Source organism: Panthera onca, chromosome C1, assembly GCF_046562875.1.
Source record: "Panthera onca isolate mPanOnc1 chromosome C1, mPanOnc1 haplotype 2, whole genome shotgun sequence".
NCBI lineage: Eukaryota > Metazoa > Chordata > Mammalia > Carnivora > Felidae > Panthera > Panthera onca.
Window position 1 is genome coordinate 27,262,512 of NC_138346.1, and position 23,275 is coordinate 27,285,786.

At 35.4% G+C, this 23,275-nt stretch overlaps 1 protein-coding gene across 41 annotated transcripts in view; it reads right to left on the reverse strand.

Annotated features, from left to right (window-relative positions):
- MAP2 (microtubule associated protein 2) overlaps positions 1–23,275 on the reverse strand; it is a 281,795-nt gene that overhangs the window by 85,688 nt on the left and 172,832 nt on the right. For 36 of the 41 annotated variants that reach the window (XM_060623309.3, XM_060623317.3, XM_060623318.3 and 33 more), the window contains one exon: positions 16,217–16,294. The exons of the other annotated variants lie outside the window; for them this stretch is intronic. The gene's annotated coding sequence lies outside the window, so the exon portion shown is untranslated. The remainder of the gene's footprint in view (positions 1–16,216; positions 16,295–23,275) is intronic. 41 annotated transcript variants of the gene reach the window in all.

Below are 23,275 nucleotides of genomic sequence, written 5' to 3' on the forward strand. Positions count from 1 at the left end.
CTAGCAAATGTTGGTACTAAGTGAATGATAACTTTAAAATGAGAAGTGACTTATATTGATGATGTCCAAAAAACACATTTTTGTTGGTTCTCCCTAAAGGTTTAATATATGCACATTAAAACTTAATGAATTTTAAGCCCAGTTTGAAAAGAGAAGCATTTTCATCTAGACCTCCATCTATCATTGGACTACCTGAATCCTGTACTAGCAAAAAAATAGTTTGATAAGCTCTGATAGTTCCTATACTTCCTGTTCTTTACAACAAGGAGCAAATAGATACATTTATTTAAGTGCACCAAACAAAAGTTTCTAGGAACATATGCCCTGAACACTTGAAGATACAAGAAAATAAGATACGACTGTCACATTTTCTCCACTATTTCAAGGGAAGAAATAAAAACTCAGTAGAAACACCAAGAATAAAATGTCCCTTACAGCTCTATTGTCTTCCTGAAGTACCAAGTGAATTTCTTTTCTCAGGGCTAAAGATGCAAATCAGAGACACATTGCACTGAAAAGAAACCATTTTTTAATTTTCTGCCTACCTAGTTGGAGGTTTTCATATTTTTCTTTCAAAGTCTGAAAGGGGTCATGCAAAAGTAAGATGCACACAAAGAAAACATGATAGTAATATACAAACTGTCCAAAATGCCATTTAGTTTTCAGCTGGGTTTCAAATATTTGTTAAATGTTGAATGAATTATTCATCAATACCCAACCTCAAGATAAACACATAGAAAAAGGTTCTGTCAGCTATGGGATGTTGGCCAACACTAGCTCACTGGGTGAGAAGAGAATCTTTTGAACCTAATTTTTCAGGCACAGTAGATTTGGACTCAAGTCCTAACTCCAGATGCTCCCTCGTGGTCTAATGGTTAGGATTTGGCATTCTCTCAAGTTCTAAGTCCACTGGAGAACATGTAAAAAATGATACCAAGTGCAAAGAGTAACTACACCTGGGTAAGACCTAGTATACATAACAGAGACCATGTGAATGTCGGTTTAGAAATACCTTTAAGATAAACTCTTTTATCTCGTTTCAGAAAAGGTACTAAAATCATGAAACTGACACATTCTTTGGCAATCACCCATTCCAATGTACCTTAAAAGTGTTTTCAACCAATTACCTCCAGTATTGATCTGATAAATTAGAATTTCTCGGCATGGGGCTTGGAAATTGATTGGTATTTTAACAAGACCAACAGGTGATTCTGATATACGAAAATTGGAAGACTCATGCTTTCAGGAAAGCCTGCTACATAGGACTTCAGAAAAGAACAGGGAAGATAGAAACACACACACACACACACACACAAACACCTTGTAGAATAAGTGGAGTAAAAGCTTAAGACAATAATCTTGATAGGTCACATGATCATTCTCACAACTATAGGCTGAAGCTTTTACTTCCTCAGTCTAGTACATTTATGATGAAGCAATCTAGTCCAATCACAGGACCAACTTCTTTTAGTCAGATTCCTGGGAGCATGCCAGTTTGCTGCTGTGTCTAATCCTACTTGAAGGAGGTAGAAATGTTTCAGAAGAATGTTTAGAATTACCCATTGTTTGTGGTAAAATCTACTTCAAATTTTGAGAGCAGTAACTTGTCCTTGGTCAGTCTATCCACATCTTCAAATTGTCTTTAGAATATTTATTTTAGATACTCCCTGACATTCATTAATGGTTAAGGACAAAAGTGCATTTGCTTAAAATATCTCAAATCCAGTTATAATTCTCTTTATCCATTAGATCATTTTAGAAATGGAGGTAGGGTAATAAACGTGGTGTGAATATGTGATAATCTGAACTAGCAAAGCTCTCAAAGTAGAAACTGAATGTTTTACTATCTTGATAATTTAGATGCATGCTGAAAATATCATTTAGTAGAGTATAACTTTTTCTCTCAGGATTCCCATACAACCACAAACCTCACTGTTTTTCTTCGGATTACAGTATTAGAAAGATCACAAAGCACAGAAATAGTCACTGATTATAGTTATTACCAGGCAACATTAAATACTCTCAAAAAATGGCAAAAAGAGAAACAATGAGAGCTTGGAAAATCTAAAGGAAAAATACACTGTGTGCCAGATAGGCAGGACTCCATTTTTATAATGCTCTTGGCATGGACAGTTCTAGAATGTTTTCTATGATATGTTCTGCCCTGTCATCATGTAATGTACCAATTCAATAAAAACACTGGGATTGTAATTTTGCACTGCTGCATATCCAAGAATGAACAAAAGAATAAAACAACCAGTTATATAATGCAATTAATGAATGCTGTTTCCCTTTTCCATGTAGGCTCAATTATGCTTTATACTATTACTATCCATACCAGTACTACAAAACAGAAACTTTTGTTTTGGTCCCTAAGAGTATTAGAAATTTATGTAGAACGCACATCTTTGCTTATAAATGCTGAGTTCAAAGCTTAAACAGTTGTTGATGAAATGACTATAACCTTCTATTCCTTCTCTTTGTCTTCTATGCAAAACTGAGGGAAAAGTTCATGCTGACATGAGAAACTTAAGTTGAGAATCCAGATATTTGTTTCATGCCTTCTCTGTTCTTTTTCAGGATGACTGTAAAATACCTATAAGGATGATTCATTCTTCATTACACACCATGACTAATAAACAATTTGTACGAAGAGAGTTGACGGGTGCATAATTATTTCTGATGATGATGAACTCAAAGTACAAAACCCAGTGTGAGGTTATTGGTGGAATTATATAAGCTAATAGAAATAAAGCATAATCCCACGCAAGTTGGAAGTGCTCAATAAACCCTACCTATTATTTGTTATTACTTATGCCTTTTAAAATTTGAACATTTTTAGCAATAGGATCCATACATGGTTTATCCCAAATTAAAAAACTGAGGCCAGAGAGAGTAAATTGTTTCACCAAATTAGACACTTCCAGTAAAATCTAGAATGAGAAGCCAAATCCACTAATATCCATGTCATTGTTTGCTCTTTCACCAAATAGTGAGATAGTGGAATGGGGTTGGAACTAGAAAGGCCAATCCAGATAACAACACTAATGTCACAAGACTGCTCCATTGATAACAACCTACCATACTGAGCTGGGTAAGACACTTTATGTGACTAGTGTACAAGCTATACTTCACAAATCTACATTATTTCTGATTCCTCTTTCCCACTAAGATGACTAATAAATACCTTATATACATTTCAGAAATAAATATTATAAAATGCTCTCAAGCTTTAGCTTCTACTGATGATATTTATTAAGGACCAGCACTTAGGTACTAAGATATGGTACAATAAATAATAGATTTACAACCAGAAAATTAGGCCTGAATCCTGGCTCTCCCACTTACTAGGTTTGTAAACTTACATATGACACTAAACCTGAGTATTAATTTCATAAACATGAAACAAACTACTGAAGCATTCAACAAATACATTTTGACCCTTACATCAATATTTTTCTTTTCCAAACAAGGAGAAATTCAATCATAATAATTGCACTAAAGTTTTCTTTAAATAAGCATAAATTTGAGCATCAGGGAAATTGTAATTTGGATTTGGGACAATTAATGATTTTGTTTTAAACTTTTTTCAGTTGAAATCTGATTTTAGATGTATCAGACTTCGTCCAGTGTCATATAACAAAACATTGTAAATATAAATCTCTTTTGGGTATCAATTTAAAGAATATTCTATGGAATTGCAGACATCCCCAAGGAAAAATTAGGTCACAAGTATTTACTTGCACCACCACCAAGTGAAGATCCTTTAGTTCTGGACACCTAAGATCCATAATAGGAAAGGCACTGGCTGGATGTTCAAGTGGTTATGATCTAAAAACAACAATCATTACTTGAGGAAAAGATGCTTCAGAGATTTCTTTATAGGAGATGGGAATAGAGCCATGACTTGGGTAAACTTGAAGGCTGTGTTATATACCACAAAATAAGATACTAGAATTAAAAACAAAAACCAACCAAACAAAAGCCAAAAAGCTGGAGAAGGAAATGACAGTCATGAAAAGAAAATAAAAGAAGAATGGAGAATTGGAAGTGAAGGATGTGTAGAACCATATATTCAAAAATTAATGACTTACGGTTTTCCATGAAAGGAAACTGCTATTAGCTATTTAAGACAGAAGGAAGAATGAAGACCTGGGGAATTATAAGCAAGATTCCATTTATTCTGTTTCCTTGTACTTTATCTGATCTTCTCAGTTCCTTTATCTTTTGGTGAACAATTCTCCTTCCACAGTTGCAAGCCATGTGATGCTGTCTCTAACATGTTTTAAAATCTTTTTCCAAATACAGTAAGTACATGGACTTACCATATAATGTCATAGCATTCGTTATATATATTTCTTTGAACTTAATGCACTCCTTGACAGTGGATGTATTTAAGCAAAAGCCAAATGTCCACCCTGTGATGAATGTTATAGGATCAATTGTGGTTTTGACTGATGGAGCAATGGCTTATATGACTGCCAAAATGCCTTCCAATTCTAAGATTACAAATCTTAATTCATTAAACAAATAATTGTTTGAAAACTGTCTCTAAAACATTAATGGAAAGGCTTCATGTATCAGGCAATAGGGAAAAGATACGTTGGGGATATAAGAAAAATATGTAGCCCTTTTGCTAAAGGGTCTCACACACAAACCAATAACAAAAATACAGCATGGTACACGCAGATAAGTCAGGAAGTCATAGAGGCACATGAACAGCTCCTACCACACTGGGAAGTCAACCAGTACTCCCAGGAGGAAGTAACCCCTGACCTGAGTTTAAGAACAAGTAGGAACTAGCCAAAGAAAGGAGGGGAGTCTTTATAGGAAGAGTGAAAATGGATGATCACATCTTATGATGTGGTTAAGATACAGATTCTGACCATAAACAGCGCACACTATATAGAGGAAAGCAGATACGTTTGAAAAATGTAGGGTACAATATATCACAGTAAATGCAATGAAAGAGGACAAAGCAGGTGCTAAATGAATATAAGCCTTTTGAGTCATATGTATTTAAAAAGAAAAAAGGAAGAATGCAAAATATTTGTATTACATGCATTTTTAAATACACCAAACTTTTACATCCACGGAGAACCCCAAATCTAGTTCTAATTGTCTTCTAGAGAAAAGTAAAATATGAGTCATATAAGAGTAAAGTATGAGTCATATACAGTAGATCAATTTCTCCTTTCTTTATTTTTTTTTCTTTGGATTTAGGGCAGTCTGTGTGCTACGTTGTGCTGTGGCACAGCTGGCTGTAATGGTGACTCAGGGGAATTCTAAGTAGAAAGTAGCCTTGCTCACTCCATCAGCTGAGTTGGGCCTTATCATTTGGACTTCCCTCATAACTCAGGTCTGATTCAATTGTCTTCATATACTGCTTGACGTATCTCTCTGAGCAGACATATCTTCGTGTGCCCTGGAGTGAATTCGAGAAATCAAGTCAATTTTCATGGCTTGTTATTTGTATTCTGCCAGACTTCTGGAGTGATATGATAGGACATTAATTTGCTAGATCCTCCAGGACTGAAATGTATGTAATTTTTCTATGTTTATGAGAAGGTAAAAAACTAGACTGGAAAAAAAATTCAAGTAAACAAATAGCCACAATAGTAAATTTTTCTATAATATATTCCAGTCTTATGTGTGAAAGTCTTAGTGTAGGCACAGATGTGGCAATATTAGATGGTAGGCTCATAGGTAAAATATTTTGATGTAAGAGTAGACTTACCATGGGCAAGTCAGGCAAATAACAGACTTAACACTGGCCAAGAGCAAGTAAAAACATGATTTGGAATGTAAGAAATGTTAAATTAATTTTAAAATGAAATACATGTATAGGAAAGTCACAAAAAATTTGAGGAAGCATATTAATTTTTTAAATATATTCATTGTGAAGTGCTTACTTTTAATTTAAACCCAATACATTTTTAGCAGTTCATCATAACCACTGAATTAATAAAGGATAGGAACTTTATGCTTTTTTAATGGCAACAGGAGAAGGGCAGAAAAGGGGTCAGATAGGGCTGCTGAAAAGTCTCTGCACAGGTTAGAGGTGTTACTGGTGGTAACATCTCTGAAAAAGACAGGGTCACTGTGGACTGCTCCTCACCTTCCTTGGTTTCCAGATGAACTGAAACCAGAAAAGCATGACCACTGTAAATCTGTATCATTTAGGTAGATACTGTCTGAGCTTTTGTTTGGCACTCTGTGATTTTTGGATTTTTAACCTAAAAAATCCAAGAATCCACCTTAATATTTTTTTTCAAAGCAGTGAATAGAACAATCCGGAAAATCTTCCTGTCTCTACTGTGAATCTCTAAAACATTTTTTTGAAATTCTTTTCAATTCCACACTGAAGAACTTGGGCACCAGAAATAAATATATAGACTAAGAAATGGCTTCTCAACAATGGGAGAGCATAGTATTTCCACATGGTGTTCTTTTTAAAGGCTATAGATAGAGCCTTTCAAAGAAAGGCTTTCAAAACAAAGGGGAAAAAAATCACAAATTGACCTGAGGTTCCTCAAAATCCTTAACATTGATAATTAAAATGAAAAATGTTCTTCTTACTATTTCTGAAAGCCTATAAAGAAGTGATGTACTGGGGCACCTGGGTGGCTCAGTGGTTAGCTTCCGACTTCGGCTCAGGTCATGATCTCATGTTTGTTGAGTTCGAGCCTTGCATCAGGCTCTGCTCTTTCAGTATGAGCCTGCTTCAGATTCTCTCTCCCTCTCTCTCTCTGCCCTCCCTCACTCGTGCTCTCTGTCTCTCTCTCCAAAATAAATAAATGAACATTTAAAAAAAAAAGTGATGTACTATTAGAAAAGAGAGATGTCAGGATATAGCATCAGATTAGAGGACATGGGTATGGGACTTTCAGAACATGGCTCACAGATCTCCATTTGGCCAAACCAAGTACTAGTAGACTCCTCGTCTACACTTAGAACTGGTCCTATTGAAAAGGGTTTGACAGAAATAGATGGAAAAAGCAGTATCTTTACCCAACAAAGTGTGCGATCAAAAGACTTTGCTTCTTTGACTTTTTCAAAATATTTTATTATAGCTAAAATAGGAGGTAAATAGAGGAGAGAAAACTCTCCAAAGTTAAGTTAGGAATTTCAGAGTTAAGCTATGTAAAACATGTGAACTCAAGATGGAATCAAGAAACTCAGTGATATAAGAATGCTCTAGATAACTGCTTTGTTTTGTTTTGTTTTGTTTTTCCCAAGAAAATGGCTATAAACAACTGTTCTTTACCTTGACCTGGGATCTATATTTCCAGGGAAAATTTTGGTTGAGAATTTCTAAGCATCAAGATTTAATTTCATCTTTTCCACCTTGTTCTCTCTTTAACTTAAAAAATAAATTAGAATTAAATATTTTAACTAAAACTATATTCCATGTCTGGAGTTTTAATCATTGAGACAAAAGAAAACAAACATTTCAGTAAACATAAATATTTTCTTGGTAAGCTCAGGATAATATAAATTACAATACATAGTCACATTTCCTTTGAGAAACCATAGACCTGAAATGTAAAGAAAACCAACATTTCTTAGAAAGAATAAAAGTCTTTTCAGGAATAATTTACACATAAGACAGAGACTACCTCACTCATCCTTATCTACAAGAAAATAAAAAGTGAGGCAGGTGCCTTAAGCATAGGCAGTAAAAGAGAGAAATATGAGATCAGAAAATTTTCTCCTCTGATGGTGATATTTAACAATATTTATTAAATACCTATTCTGTCACAGGCATGGTTCTAGATGCTGAGGTTATGAAAATACTGTCAAGACTCACTTTTGGCCTTCAGGAGCTACTGAGAGAAACTAACACTTTAAAACATACTTAAGTAACAATATGACAAATGCTTTAAGAGAGGTATTAAATGAGTCAATGGAAGTTCCCAAGAAATCAGAAAGTCATGGGAGACTTCAGAATGACAAACTTGCTTTCAGTGTTGAAGGGTATTCATGGTGGACAGGGGCACAATTCTATATACAAAAATGGCAATACAAAGACATGCAGCGAGAGAACTGGAAATGTGCTAGAAAACGTCAAGGGATGTTTTGGAATGCCAGGAACCAGTGTAGCAGAAGATGCTGCCAAGAGAGGCAAGCATCTAGATGATAAAGTACTCTGCTTGTCAGGCTGTGCAGTATAACTTGTATCATCTTTAACAGCCTATCACTGAGAAACTTTGGATATATGCTGATGAGATGAGCCAGAGAAAGAGTTGCAGGTTATGATCAGAAATAGGAAAAGTAGATAGAGGGCCAATAATGTAATAATCAATGAGAGAGCAACATTGAGTTTGAATGAAGATAGCAGTGGGAGTGGAGATGGGGGAAGATATAAGACATTTAGACTGAGACACAGGGAGGTGTCTCAAAATGCCCCAGGTCGTACAAACTTCCTATCCTAATGAAAGTGACATTTTAATGAGGTGATCATACAGTAACCAACGCCCTAATTAAAATGTAAACTGTAATATTTCATATGAGAATATGAACTTCCTTTTAATATTAAATTACTAAGTTTATCATTTACTATATTTAATATAAAATCAAAAATGAGAAGAAGATAGCAAGGCAAGAAGAAGTCATTTTTTTTTGATAGGATAGTCAGAGAAGCATCTCTGATGAGATGAACTCAGAGGAAACACAAATGCTGTGGCGGGTGGTCTTTAAACACCTTTTTTAAAACAAAGTTTCCTTTAGATTTCTTAGGTTTCAAAAACAAGACCAACTTTGAAAAGAAACATATGCTAGAAAATGAAAACTAAAAACAAAAAGGTGTGCACACTGCTTCCCAACCACAGCAGTCTGCCTTAGAAAAACGTCTATTTGATTGTTTTGGTCCTTTGCTCTTTATTTGGCATTGATTACTACCATATTTTTCCTAGAGTTCTGATCACAGTGGTTTTAAATGATTCAAGCTTTGGCACCCCCTCACTAAAGTATTGCTTTAGTGAATTCTAAATTTCTCTCACAGAGACTACAACTGTGTCACAATCAAACTGCTTCCTGTAGTAATTACTGAGCACATCGTACAACTGGAGTCCTTGACATTCATTTAAAAAAAAAAAAAAGTGCAGGGGTGGAGAGTAAAAAAAAAAAAAAAATTAATCATAAGAAATTAGAAGGTTTAAGTAAATCATTCTACTTCTCAGGAAGAAGGATCTGACAGAGATATGGAAGGAATCAGCCTCCAGGATTCCAGGATCAGCCATGTTGGATTTTTGTTCATCACCTCCCATTCTTCCCACACAGGCTAAAGCATCAGACTTCCCTTCCTTCTGTGCTTGTAGAAAAGGCAGTTTTTCTCTGATGGCATGAGAACTTTATTAAATTGCTACCTATTCTCAAAGGGTAAAGGAATTTTAACCTTCCAGGAAAAACCAGTGATCATACATTTCTGTAATGCAATATAGTCACTCACCCAAGCATTCCACAGTCACAGGAAACTGAAACTCCATGACAGAATTATTTAGCAGATAAGTTGATTTTATGGAATATTTAGCTGACGGAATGGCTTTTCTACAACACTGTGACATGATATTCCATTCATAAAAAATAGATGGACTGCTCTACCCTTCATACAAATAGCAATATTTACTCCAAATAAATACATGGAACAAACACAAAATATACTGTGAAGTCTGTTATGATTATTTGTGAGTTCATCAAAACATAAAAGTTCTTGAAAAAATTTTTTGCAAAAGTACAAACCGGGTTTTTCCCCTCAATATTTTATCTTTACTCGTTATTTTTCTTTAAAAGGACACATCCTTCTTCAGTTCAAAATGGGTTTTGACCACTTCAGTCATGTCTTTTTATAATGAATTTTAGAAATTTGTCAAAGTACAAATATTCATTTTGCCCCTCAATTAAGCTTTCTTCATCTATTAATTAATCAATTGATTCACTTAGCAAGAAGTTATTAAAAAACTAAAGGTATTAGGCACTATGCTATTCTTAGCCATTATCTTCTTGGACACAATGCTTATTTCTATAAAGAAGGTTTTTAAAAATATCTTATTTGTGTACTATTTTAAAAATTAGCATCGATTAGCTGATGTATTAAATACATTTACTGTTTTAACATGTTACTGAAATAATGATTCATAGTTTTGTTCCCATGGTATGATTGGCATCTCTTTTCACCAGGGTTTGAGTTGTTTCATCCAAATGTTCAAATATATTTATACTGGAGACAGATTTTTCCTTTGGTATCACAGAGTCAGCCAACAGTTTATCAGAATCTTTTTCTTCTTTTTCTGGAGCACATAGCAGGAATGTATTTCCTAACCATCCTTATAGTTAGGTGTAGTCATATAATTCAGCTCTAGCCAATGGAAGTTTGGCTCATATACAACGCCTATGTACTCCTCCCTGGTCTTTGCCCCTCTAGCAGCTGGATGGAGACAATGACAAAGTAAAGCCATGAATGGAAAGATCCCTTTGTCTGAAAGGAATCCCACAAATCTGTAAAAAAGACAGATAAGCTCCCAATCCAAACACTCATGCAGGACTGTTAAGTGAGCAAGAAATAATGTGATAATACATTTCTGGATCTATTTGTGTGTGCAATTAGCCATCCTAATGCTATGACATATGGATTGAAAACACATAGCTTTTCTAAGGCAGACAAGGGGAATCTAGGTATTTAGGCAGGAGTTGCAGAAATAACAAAGACAAGTGTAACGTGAGAAAAACATGGCTTACAAAGAGAATTAATTAAGTTGGAGAAGAAGCAACAAGTTGTCTGCCATGGTTGGAATGAAGGAAAGGCAGCTGAGTAGACAGACAGATTAGAGATTCTCCAGAAATGGCCCCTGGGAGCCCAGTTTTGAAGGGTGTTTACTGAGTTTGATACTTTATATTATAGGAAAATTTTAAGTAGGAAAAAGAAACGATCTGATGCACAAGAAAAAAAAATCATGTGGTGCCTGCATGCAGGAGAGTCGGGTTGTAAAAGAGTCAGGAAAAGGGCAACTCTGAAGGTCACTGAAAGGTCCGGGTAAAGGCACTGGAGGCTGAACTGAGGGAGCAAGAGTATCCAGTCCTTGGATTATGAAGTACCTCAGTAACCACATAATTTTCCCACTTTCTTTAAGCAAAAATGTAGATTTCCATTGGCTTTCATTCCTTTCCCGAATTGACTAAGACAAAGGCCCTGCAACTGGTCAAGAATTTTCTGAAGGCAAACATCCAACAAGAGTTGATTTTTAAGACCTCCCACGGTAAGCCTCCTTCTTTAAAAATAATAATAATAGTGTTTATTTATTTTTGAGAGAGAGACAGACAGAGTGAGAGCGGGGGAGGTGCAGAGAGAGAGGAGACACAGAATCCAAAGCAGAATCCAGGCTCTGAGCTGTCAGCACGGAGCCCGATGTGAGGCTCAAACCCACGGACCGCAAGATCATGACCCGAGCCAAAGTTGGACACTTAACCGACTGAGCCAACCGACAGGCGCCCCAAGCCTCCATCTTTAAGTCAGTTATACTCATGGCCAGCAAAAGAACTCAATGCATAATAATCATTCGTATATTCTATGCATTAGAAAAAGTGCTCATCGGCACCAAATTGTTGTGTTTTCCTACCTCCATTTGGCCAAACTGTTAAAAGGCAAGACTTGCTGACAGCATCGCCCTGACAAGAACCCGAGCCTTTTGCAGCAGGTGGTGCCCACCTCTGCCTACAGAATTGCAGCCCAAACAATCTGCTCGGAATTGCTGAGAAATCAGTAGAATGTGCTTATGACTCAGCCTGTTAAGTAGGAGGACTGTTATTGTTATTTTAACTCCTGCCAGAGTATGTGGGCAATTCTCCCTTTTTCTGTCTCTAGTTAACCATAAGACATCTTTCTTCAAAACCTCACCCCTGGAATAGGTTCTTGCTCAGTAAGAGCCAGAACAATTTGGGGTCTGTGTATAACTGCAAGCTGATAGTACAGATTAGAAGAGGCTTTCATAAAGGAGATATCTGATATCCTAATTTACCAATTGAGTTTATATTTTTAGAATGTTTAATCTGCCTTTAAAATTATTCACATAGAGAGCCATGGGCCAAAGCTGAGTGCTGATAAGATAGTAACCAGTGTAAGACAAGGTACTTATTTTCAGAGAGGATAGTGAAAATACCAGGTTTTCTTTCTCTTTTCCCTAACTGTTGGGGACACTGTGGTCCTATTGTTTGTCTTTCTCTTGCCAGATGTTCTCAGCAATGTAAATACGCATCAAGTGCTGTTCCTAAGGAATATTGTAAAAGCAAAAGAAAAAAAGTCAGCCTGTTTTACAGAAAATTGTTTTAAGGGCTAAAATTCACCCATCTATGAGTGATGAAAAGATACCCATCTATTCTAAAGATAAAGCAAAATCTAAGCAATGTCATGTTGTACCAAGTCTTAGTATTTTTATTTAAAGGATGGCATGTAATTATAAAATAAATATTTTCTGCTCTTAAAATGGATTTCTCATATCTACCCAGCTGATCTGTGTTTAATTTCTCTCTGTGGTTTTAGGACTGTAAATTAAGATTCAAGATTATTTATCAGTAAAGTAAAGTTTTATCATAATGTTATAAAGTTGTGCATCAAAATCATGCACAAAAGCTCCCCAGCATCCCAGAAGCAAGTGCCTCAATTAAAACAAACTGAAAGAATCCTGAAAAGGGCAACAACCATCACTGATGTGTGTATTAAAGACATAGTGTGTATTCCACAGTATCCTTTACATACCTCTTCAGTCCCCTTAGCAAGTGAAAATCCACCAAGATAGAGACACTGTTCTAGACACAACTCAGAATGTCACACAGTCCCCTTGGTGGGGGAAAAGGAGGTTGAGATGATGCCATAGAGGTAGAAGATGCCAGTTCATATAGCACTTTGCTGGCCACAGGAGGAGCGTGGGCTTTATTCTGACTATTGGTGGATTTGGGCAGCCACTGGTGGATTTTGAACAAAAAAGTCATATCAATTAAGATTTATAAAAGATCACATTATGTGAAGAACAGACTATAGGAGAGCAAGATTGAGCACAGGAGGCTATTGCAGTGGTCAAGATGAGAGAGAGTGGATTCCAATGGTACAAGTAGAGAGAAGGAGAAATGACCACATTCTGGATGGACACCAGCTTGGTACTGTTATTATCTGCTGTGAAGCTTAACGGAGTTAAACAAGATGCTTCTAATAGGTAGTAAAGGCTGAAAATAAACCAATCGTCAGGGTTGTTTATTACACTGTAATCTTTACATGGGGCTTTTGTGTCAAAGAGATGCTATTACGTGAAGTAGTAAGACCCTTATTAAACTTCAGAGACAGATACCAAGCTCTACATGGCATCTGAATTACATGTATTATGTATTCTGAATCTGAATTACATGTATTATGTCTGAATTACATGTATTATGTTTGAAATACTTTATTCTAAATTTGTATTTAGTAATAATGGCAATTGATTATAAAGATTATGTCATTTACAAAGCATTTTTACTCTTATTATCTCATTCAATTTAATCTCATTGGCATGGTTAGGTGACCAGGAAGGTAATTTACCTGGTAAACGATATTAACATAGCATAGCAAAATAGAGATATCTAATGAAATAGTCACTTTTATGGTATTACCGAAGGAAAATTTGCCACTCCTAAATAGCCTGTTTTGTCTCTCTGGGTAGATCTTGTGGCTTTCTTGCCTTTCTAACATCAGTGTCTTCAAGTCATATAAAAAGATCCCAATAAATATTAGTGAAATAAAGGAAACTGCTATTTCTGTGTCAAATAGGTTAGGTAGGTTTTCTTTTTCTGGTAGACAGTATAGTTTTAGAGTCTGAGAAAAATGAATTTGAATCTAGCTCTGCAATCACTGTATGATCTTGATTAAGTTGCCTGACATATATGGACTTCAATTTCCCCATCTGCAGATTTGCATTGCACTTCTGATCTGGGTGCATACACAGTCTTGCATTTACTCATATACACCCAGAAAAGGTTAGTTCATCTCTACTTACTTCCCCAACACAGCCAGGGTACTCATCTACTCCCTCCAGAAATTAAGTTATGAAAGCTTCTATGTCTATAAATCTTACTAATGCATATTGATATCTCTTTTACCTTAAACAAATGCTAGAATTAACTGTAATGTTAGAGAAAATTAGAGAAAAAGTCCCTTTTTTTTTAGTTTCCCTCATGATTTTTGAAGTAAATATAAGCAATTAATGTAGGCCAAATGAGAGAGTTTTTAAATATCTTTTAAATTTTGGAGGCAATATTTACATTGTATTTGGGAATAGTTGGTATTTCATCCATGGGTAAATAAAACATTTCAATTATTATATTATGGCAAAAACATTAAAAAACAACCAAAACATGAGTCTATTAATTAGCAAGATTCTTACAGTCAGTAAAAGGGATGATTTTCTACTAGGAAAAAAACCTAAAATATAAATAGAATTAGCATAGTATCACATATTAGGAACTTTGGATTCTTATATACAAATGCCAAAGATACCTTGAAAGCCATGCTTAAACCATCTTGGCATTAAATCTTCAAAATGTTAAAAGTTATTTGGAAGCAGTAATTTATAATACGAAATACCACAAGATTGAAACATTACAACAAGTCAACTTTATGACAAAATGAGTCAACCAGATCTTCATGTTTCAATATGGCTGAATCTCTAAATATAATGTTGGATGAAGGCAAAAGAAGTCTACAGTATGATGCCATTTATGTAAACTTTTAAAATGTAAATAATTATATGGCATATTGTTTCACACACACCATTTAAGTTTTAGAACACATATAGGAAGGATATATCATCTTTGGGATTATGACACCTTACAGAAAAAAAGGAAAAGGCAAAGTTCGCGTTTGTTCTCTCTGTGACGATTTATTTCATCAGAAAAGATCTGAACAAAGTTGAATATTAGCACTTGTTTAATCCATGTGGCTGATACTTAGGTAATTGTTATAATGTTTTCTGTATTTTGATTTGAAAATTTTGTAAAGTTTCTTGATTAAAAATAAAGTGATGAAGAATTCATGAAAACAGTAAAGCATACATTGTTGTGACCAATTTAAGATTGGGTAACTAGTTACAGTAAAATACATTCTCCATTTCCTAGAATAAAAAGTCATTCATTTGTATTCTTTCTATCATATTATTCTGCTTTAACATAGGAATTTTGAGTTTAAAGGTGTAAAACAAAAGAAAAATTCTTTCTGCTTGTAAACTGAGCTAAAGTTTATATATTCTTTTTTTTACTCATGCAACTATTATAAACTAACAAGTGCAAATATAAAGTAAATGTTGTCTGCCATGACTCTTTCAGTAAACGCATTTTTTTTCTTCTTGAAATTTGGATAGAACCAATTCAAAACATAGGAGAATCTGATGGCTAGGCATTTACACCACAACATGAAATTATTCTCACAACACTAGCTGGGGCTGGCGTTCTACCAGTGCCTGCTCTTCCCAGACATATATATAAAACCTGAGTGAAGTCCTTACATCTACTTGCCTCCTCTCCCTCTGCGTCAAACCCTGAGTCTGTATAATGGGGATGATCCCTGCATCTACTCACAGAGTTGTTGTAAGGAACACAGGGGTTAGTTATATGAAGTAAGTCATACAGGTCACATCTGGCACATACTAAGTGTTGAGAAAATACCACTGGTGTTTTTACCCATAGCACGAGAAACAGGCTTAGTTCGGTCCTCATTTTAGAAAAAGATCTTTTCGACTCTTTTACTATTAAATCATTCAAAACATTTTGAAGTGCTAATTTAATAAACCTAAATCTATTAGCTGTAGAATTCATGTGTATTTCTCCCTTATCAAAACAAATTGATATTTATTTAGTAAAGTTGTTTTTTTTTTTTCTTTTTTTTAATGTGGCTGACATGGGCACCTAGGTGGCTCAGTTGGTTAAGCCTCCGACTTTGGCTCAGGTCATGATCTCACTCTTCATGAGTTTGAGCCCCTGTCAGGCTCTGTGCTGACAACTCAGAGCCTGCTTCGGATTCTGTGTGTGTGTGTCTCTCTCTCTGCCCCTCCCCCACTGGCACTCTGTCTGTCTGTCTCTCTCTCTCTCTCTCTCTCTCTCTCTCTCTCAAAAATAAACATTTAAAAATGTGGTTGACAACAAGTTATTTTTCAAAACTGTGGATAAGTCTTTTATTGTAGAGAGGATAGGGTCTTACCTACTCAAGGAAGTAGTAAAATGGTAAAATTCGTTATGTTGTATTCTCAAAGGGTTAATAATATGTTCTGGCTTCTTTCTGTAAAAAAAAAGAATTTAGGAAATTATTAATATAATCTATGATCCATATAAAAATCTATTACATCGTGTAGATCAACTTGTGGCTTTCTCTTGATCTGTTGGGTAACTAGGAGGCTGCAAGATGGATTTAATGATGGTTTCTTTTACGGTCATACACTGAGCATTTACAACCAGCTAAGTGCCCTTTCATTTGTTTGGAACAGAGAAATGAAAATGTTAACAGATGCACACTTTTTCCTCACTTTTTAGCTTCACTCTAGTGAAGTTTCCTAAGTATTATATCCAAGGAAAAATAAAATTTTTAATTGTTTGAATTTTTTTAGCTGATAAATAGCAGGCAACTATTCTCTCACAAGAGAATATATTCATCCTAGTAAATTGTTAATTATATCTTTAAAGGACTGGGCCTCTAGCCCAGCTGCACTGATTCCCTCCAGCACAGGACGGAGAGGAATTTTTTAACAACTAATTAAATTTTCCCTATACAGTATGAAACTTACTTTGACATTCATAATCCTAAAAGTCATACTGGATTAGTAATTCTGCTTAGAAATTTCACTAGAACAATACAGGACACTTCTTACTGGAGTGGTATGTGAAAATAAACCCAATTACTAGAAGGCACTAGGTTTTGTACCTCATTAAGCCATTCTCAACACATAAGTGATTTGTGTTTACATACAACAAGGGCAGAAATCGCTTTGAAATCTTGCTGTTTTACAACAGGTATCTAAATCTATCCATCTCTATGTGTTATCACCAGGGCCTGTGTGATTTCACACCTGGTAGAGTGGATGGATCCCATTATATACGCTCAAGGAAGATGTCATTCTACAAGTAAAGGGCCCTAAGACTCAAAGTGTGATAGCTATTAACTCTTCTTTGAGACCCAGTAGGAAATGGAAATGAACTTGGAAAGATAAGAAGTGGTGGCTCATTTCTTCTCTATCACCCTTCAGAGAACAATGTGTATAGAGATATGAGCAGACAGGGTTTGATTCAAAAGTAACAAACATTGACTGGGCCATGTTCCATATGCAGCAGCAAATAAGTCTATTACTGCATATTAAAGTTAGAAAGTCTTAACATTAAAAAAAATAAAATTCTGCAGGCAAGAAGAAACACAATAGAATTCTCCCATCTCTCAAATAACTTGACAGTTATCTTAGGGGAAAAAAGTTTTCACTGCCGACATGTCTGAACAGTTTTTTCCCCCTCTATTTCAGCTCAGTGTTTTTCAAATTTGGAATATATATATATATATATATATATATATATATATATATAACATTATTATACAGAGTTCTATACACAATAACTTAAGACTACTTAAAAATTTTTAAGAGTAACTTTGATTAAAAGCATATCAAATGTTGTAGGTTGATTTTCGAGCAAAAAGAATGGTAGAGGAGCTCTGGACCTTGTTCAGAGAGAAAGGGTCCTCATGTATTTAATTAATGAATGCTGAATAAAATATCATGCTTTGTTTCCTCTTTAAATTCCCTATTTTCCTTAAATTCCTTCATGTGCATATGTTTTACACTACATCTTCATGATTTTGAAGTACATGTCCATGTGTGTGTATAATGTGCAAGTACATATTATATATGTATGCATGTCTCTTGGACCCTAGTAAACCTTTTTAAAAGCAAGAAAGAATTCCATAGAACAAGGATCAGCGAACTGTGGTCCATGGACTGCATCTGTCCTGTTGCCTGTTTTTCCAAATAGTGTTATTGGCATCCAGCCATGTTCATTCATTTCTTTGCTGTCTATGATTGCTTTCATGCTTCAATGCCACAGTCGAGAAGCTGTGACAGAAATTGTATGGCCTTTCATGTATTTATATATGACCCAAATGTTTACTATCTGTCTCTTTACCAAAAACATTTGCTCACACCTGTTATCAAAGAACATGTTCATCATTTGAGGAATACCAAAAACAATATTAAAAAACTAATATCCTGTCTTTTATAGTCTTCCCAAATATTAACTCAATAGTTATATATGAATGAAAGTGAAATTACAGCCCTAAACACTTAAAAACTAATTTAATTCCAACAGAATTGGGAAATTATTGGCCAAAAGATGAGATCATTACTAGAAAATTGAGGTTACTCAGTCATAACAATTTTAGTCATAAAAATAATGTCCCATTTACCCATCATCCTGACTTTTGTGGTTTTTTTGTTTGTTATAAAATTAAAATGGCTGTGCTTCTTTCTATACTTTATTTTATGAAAATGAGATAAATGCCATCTGGGATTTATTTTTTAAAAGCAACTTGTGGCCTATTCCACTAGGCACATAAAATTGAATAGTCATTTTAAATTAACACAGTGCAGCTAGAAGTGATCATTTTATTCCATATCAAAAGATTAAAATACTTTAACGGTTTTTGTTAAGAATATTATTTGACACAGTCTTAGTATTTGATATCTTACACATACTGGCTACAAATCCCTAAAATAATATTAGCAAACATTTATGCAGCATTTATTTTGTGCCACACAATGTTCCAAGTACTTCATACATATTAATTCACTTAGTCCTCACGATTACTCTCTATGACAGGTAACTATTGTTATCTCTACTTAAAGATGAGAAAACTGAGGCCAACAGACTTTAAGTGCCCTTCCCAGCATCACATAGCTAGGAGGTGGACAAGACTTTTCAACCATACACCAACTCCTTATGGACCCTGAGAATTGGTGTTAAGGTCTCCAACTCTGGGGAAAGACAATTTCAAGCACAAAGCCTTTTGTGGGCCCTTGAGAAGTGGTATTTCACCAATGGCAACCTTCAATTTACTAGAAACACCTACTAAACATATATTTTATTCAGTATATTCAGCTTTTTTACCAAATTGAAATGTACTCAACTGCAGTTCTGCCTCTGTTCTCTACTCCATTATTTCTATCAGGTTTGGTTAAGCCACGTTCCAGAATCTATTAGAGTTGGGTGTGAAATCCTGAGAATCATTGCTGGCAACACCTGACAAAGTTAATTTACTTAACCACTATATTCAGGGGCCTATATATAATAGAGAATAGAGTGTACATTGGCATCACAAAATAAGCTGACTAGATTATCTACTGAGAAAGCCAAGATAGACAATTGTTCAGCTATAGACAAAATCAGCTTTTACCAGTTTACTACCCAGATAAATAGGATGTACATACAATGCACTTAGTCTGCATATAATACATGTATGGCTGTTGACATATTTATATGCAAGTTATGTTGTACCCCTAGCACTGAAGTTAGAATGATGAATTCATGCAGACTTAAAATCTCAGGAAGAAATTAATACCAACGTGGTTTTCTCAAGTGATGTAAGAACTAATGTTTCATTAAGCAACAAAGTCAAGATAAAATCTTCCTTAGATTATTAGGCCAGGATACACTTTTCATTAACCTTTGAAATACATTTTAGTATAAATACCATTTGATTATTTTTCCTGTTTTGATAGACTTTGTCAGATAAGTGAAACACTGAGATGCTTGAAGTTGAAATCCTAAGCAGCATTTCGGAAGGCTAACCTTAAACTCACTGGCTATCATTAGCTTATTCAGTTAGCTCTCAAATAAACAATAGTAACATTGTTCTCTGCCTCCTCTATCAATATGCTCTATGCGGTTTTGAACAGTTCATGTAATTCAGAGCACTTGTGAAGGATAACAAGATTTCAACTACTGAGGACGTTCAAAATTGCCAGTACTATTGGGAAAGGATCCACTATCCAAGCAGTCTTTAAACAGGAGAGAAGCTGCCAACATAAAATCATTTAGTCTGATAGGCTATTAAACCATTTCTATTCCCTAATAGGTTTAGAAGCAGTTCATTATCACTACTTATTTGTAAGTAGCCAAAAGTCATGGTGAACCAAAATCACTGATAGTTAAACAGATCAGAGAAAAATCTTCCTTTCTTGGGGCTTTTGCCAAAGTTCTTTTTTGGAGAACATTATGTTTTTTGCAAGGGAAACATACCTCGAAATATATGAATTAAGGAGAGTTAACAAAAGCCCTACTCAAAACATATGGTCTCCATATCTAGGTAAGGTAGACGGTAAGAATTTTCCACTTTGATTCCCAAACCTGATATACTCCAGGCTATTGTTAAGGAGTGGCAGACTAGGTTAATCCAGTTTAGTAGAAATTTGCTAGTCTTGTCCAAAGCACCTCAACCTAATTCAAGGCCATAAAAATAGGATACAAGCAGGTGAAGGATAAAGGATTGGATTAGTCAGAAAAGTCAAGCTTAAGTCTCAGAGACTTTGCACAATAAAGGTTTATATCCTGCTCATACAAATCCTGATGTGGGTAAGGTAATGCTCCAGGACAGCTCTCTCTCATGATCAGAGTACATCCTTTTTGTGGCTCAACTCATGGCCTCCAAGATTACAGTAGCAGGGAAGAAGATATGAGAGGGTTGCCCACAGCTTTTAAATGCTGTAACACAGAAGTGACACACATTATTACCTCCTCTTACCACTCAATGGACTGAACTAACCACTATGGCTCTGCCTACTTAAGGGGTTGAGAAACATGGAGGATAAATGGAACTCTGGGGGCACGTGGCTGCCTCACATTTAGTGGAGCATGTGACTCTTGATCTTGGGGTTTGAATTCAAGCTCCATGTTGGGCATAGAGATTACTTTAAAAAATAAATAAATACATGGGGATCTGGTGAGTAGTAAATGTCTCCATTGCAAGAGTGAAGGAAGCATGATGAGATGTCCAGTAGCTACTTTAGGGTCAGGTTTAGATTCCTTCTTGGTTGGAAAGGATTGAAAAGAAATGGTCGGTGGTATCAGTGAAAAACTTATTTTGCTAAATTGTTAACATATGCTGACTCTGACTGGATATAAATAAATATCTTATTTTATAGATAAAATACAAGAGGCATTGCAATATAGAGAACCTTGGGCAGCAACGGGGCACGTGTCAGTGTTTTCACGTATTTATATGTTACATTGCTGTTTTCTGCTCAGAGTCAGAATATATCTGAAGAACTAACACTTCTTTGCTTGACAGAAAGCCATCTGTTCATTTGTTTCTCATTTTCATACAAACACTAACCATTTTTAAAATGGTAGAATAAGTTAGTGCAGATTTGCAGGTTCATGCGGTACAAGAAGAAAGAACTGAGGAGGGACACAAAGGAAACAGCAGGCTGCCATAACATTATCTGACTAGGATGCCTCTTAGTGATTTCACTATCATGTTAAAAACTCTTCTGTCAACATGATAAAAACCAAATTTCTAGAACTGGTCTCAAAAGGTTCTACACTGTGCCTATGCTCAACTTGTTCAATTTCATCCCCAACTTTCTACCATCACAAAGATTCATATTGTCTCACTCTAGCTCCTTTATCAGCCTATTAATTGCCCTCTTCTTTCCAGTTTTGCATTTTTCTTCTTTCCCTCTACAAAGTCATCTTCTTTCTCTTTTTCTTCTCTTCCTCTCTCCCTGTCTCCTCCCTCCTCCATGTCTGTCAACTTCTCCTTGAATGGGAGCTCTGTTCTCTGTGAGGTCTCCCCAACGACTTCCAGGTGCATGTTGCTTGTTTTTATCACCTACTTGACATTCATATGAATGCTATGAATGAAACTTATTGAAATTGAAACAAATTCGCAGCCCCATCCTTTTTCTGCTTATTTCAATACTAGAAGCTATTGGTTTCTATCAAATATATGAATTCCTTTTTCTCATAGTATTCTGAATCCAAAATGAATACAAATGAAGAACAAAAAAATATGAAGACACATAAGAGTATACAATGCACTTCAAATAAGGGTACCATATTATGAAATTGTCTCAAGAAGTATTAGCAATTTACACCTCTACCACTGTCTATTTCCCTACACCATTAGCAGCACTGTGTGTTATTTATTTGTTTAATATCTGCTCCACCCCACCCCTTCCCACTCCAATGAATCTGTAAGCTCTAGAGGGCAGGGGCCATTTTTTTTCATATTTACTATGACCCTTCCCTGTCTGGTAGCAAGTACTTGCTCAATAACTTTAACAAATGAATTAGAATTGAGTCATGTACTGTAAAAAAGATAGAAAAGTGTGTTGATGCTTTAATTCTGTATATGTGAACTCGTCTGTTCTAACCAATGAAATCTCCTTATCTAACTGGCTTACTGCTTCCCTGATTTGAAAGTGGGTGACTGGCAAAAGCTGAATGAATGAATAATTATAAGAATAACAGTTTATTTTTCTAACTATTCTGACTAGGATTTGATTAAGTTAGATTTTTAAAATAAAAAATAACACAAACTTTGGATATGGGTGTTGGAACACTGGCCTATCACCTACTGGCTGCATAAGACTGGACACATCTTCTAAGTTTTTGGAACCTTAGTTTATCAATAAAATGGAGATCATTGATGAGATTTCCCTTATAGAGTTGATACAAGAATTAAAGAAAATCATTTGTAGAAAAGTGGTTTGACAATTGTGGAAAATGGTAAGGTCTCAGGTGGTATATCTTCACCATTTAGCACTACTATATCCCTTATGAAGAGAGGATGCATTAACTTGAGCAAAGTTCATGCAAATACATGGTTTCTAGCTTTACCTCTTCTCTTTAGTTTTGCTTAGCAGCCAAATGCCTTTTGTAAATTCTTAGGACAGAGAGTGTCTTTGAGAAGGATTGTGCCAGAGAAAGAAAGCAACTCATTTACTAATAGCCCAAGGTCACCTGCTGGGAGCCATCTGTCAACCTGCAGGAGCGAAGAGAGATTTCACTGGGGAAGCAGAGGAGACATCTGGTTGAACCCCGGTGACAAGGCACCAGGCTATTTCTGAGGCCACTGTGAGCATGCAAATTCCAGCTGTAGTCTAAAAAAGTCAGATTTCAGCTGAGTGATGATGTTCTCTGCCAGAGGTCCTGCACTCTCTGAGGGCGACGTCCTGACTGCTGGAGAATTTGAAAAGTCATGTATTTAGGAAAGGGGGCTCCA